This window comes from Gossypium arboreum, chromosome 12 (assembly GCF_025698485.1).
Source record: "Gossypium arboreum isolate Shixiya-1 chromosome 12, ASM2569848v2, whole genome shotgun sequence".
NCBI classification, from domain to species: domain Eukaryota; kingdom Viridiplantae; phylum Streptophyta; class Magnoliopsida; order Malvales; family Malvaceae; genus Gossypium; species Gossypium arboreum.
In genome coordinates this window covers 82,834,842-82,836,293 of record NC_069081.1, presented here as the reverse complement: position 1 = coordinate 82,836,293, position 1,452 = coordinate 82,834,842, and the positions used below count along the sequence as shown (strand labels likewise).

The 1,452-nt window shown below is 38.2% G+C and overlaps 1 non-coding gene across 1 annotated transcript; it reads right to left on the bottom strand.

Annotated features, from left to right (window-relative positions):
- Positions 1-284: 284 nt before the first annotated feature.
- LOC128285841 (small nucleolar RNA R71) lies at positions 285-391 on the bottom strand. The gene has a single exon (XR_008276389.1). It is a non-coding gene; the product is annotated as a small nucleolar RNA R71 (small nucleolar RNA).
- Positions 392-1,452: the final 1,061 nt, after the last annotated feature.

The following is a 1,452-nucleotide window of genomic DNA, read 5'->3' as shown; positions in this document are numbered from 1 at the left end:
TTTGAACTGAAACCTAACACAACTCAAATGATACAGCAATTTGTTCAGTTTAATGGTTTGCAGGACGAAGATCCCAACGATCACTTGGCAAACTTTTTGGAACTATGTGCTACATTTAAAATTAATGGCATTTCTAATGACGCCATTTGCCTTCGGTTATTCCCTTTTCATTGAGAAACAAAGCTAAATAGTGGTTGAATTCGTTACCACGGGGGTCAATCACTACTTGGGAACAAATGACCAAAAAGTTTTTATTAAAATATTTTTCGCCAGCTAAAATGGCTAATTTACGTAATGATATCTTTTCTTTTGTGTAGATGGATTTAGAAACACTCTACGATGCATGGGAGAGATAGAAGAACCTCTTGAGAAGATGCCCTCACCATGGGTTACCACTCTGGCTACAAGTTCAAACGTTTCATAATGGCCTGAATTCTTCGACTTGACAAATGGTTGATGCAGCTGCTGGCAGAACAATCAATAATAAGACACCTGAAGATGCCTATGAATTTATAGAGGAGATGTCACTGAATAACTATCAGTGGCAAGTCATGAGAATAAAGCCAACAAAAATAGCCGGTGTTTATAACGTCGATTCAGTCACCATGCTCTCTAATCAGGTAGAAATATTGAATAAGAAAATTGACGGTTTTCTTAGTTCTTCACAGGTTCACACAGTACTGCAATGCGAAGAAAGTGGAGGTGGATCAAGCAATTCAGAATACCCACCGTATGACCACAACATGGAGAACGAGCAGTTAAATTACATGGGTAAGAATCTTCGATCTCAAAATAATCTTTATAGTAATACTTACAATGTAGGTTAGAAGAACCATCCAAATTTCTCATGGGGAGGCCAAGGGAATCAGAGACCACCACCTCCAGGCTTCCAACAACCACCTTACCAAGAAGAGAAAAAGGCGAACCTTGAAGAGATGCTAACAAAATTCATCTCAGTGTCAGAAACTCATTTTCAGAATACCGAGACAAAAATTAAAAATCAACAAGCGATGATCCAAGGGCTCGAAACTCAGATAGGTCAGCTCGCTAAATTGATATCTGAAAGACCACTAGGAAGTCTACCTAGTAACACTGAACCCAACCCAAAAGAGCAAGTGAAAGCAATTACACTAAGAAGTGGGAAAGTGTTAGCTGAATCTGAAAAGAAGCCACCATAAGAAGGTGACAGAAAAGAGGTCGAACCTGAAAGAATGACAACTTAATGCCAAAAGAATATAAACCACCAATCCTATACCCAGCAAAGTGGAAGAAAGACCGCATGGATGCACAATTCGGTAAATTTCTCAAACTTTTTAAACAACTACATATTAACTTACCTTTTGTTAAAGTTATATCGCAGATGCCTACATATGCAAAATTCTTAAAAGAGCTTCTGACAAACAAAAGAAAGTTTGAAGACTTATCTACAGTGGAGCTTAATGAAGAGTGCTC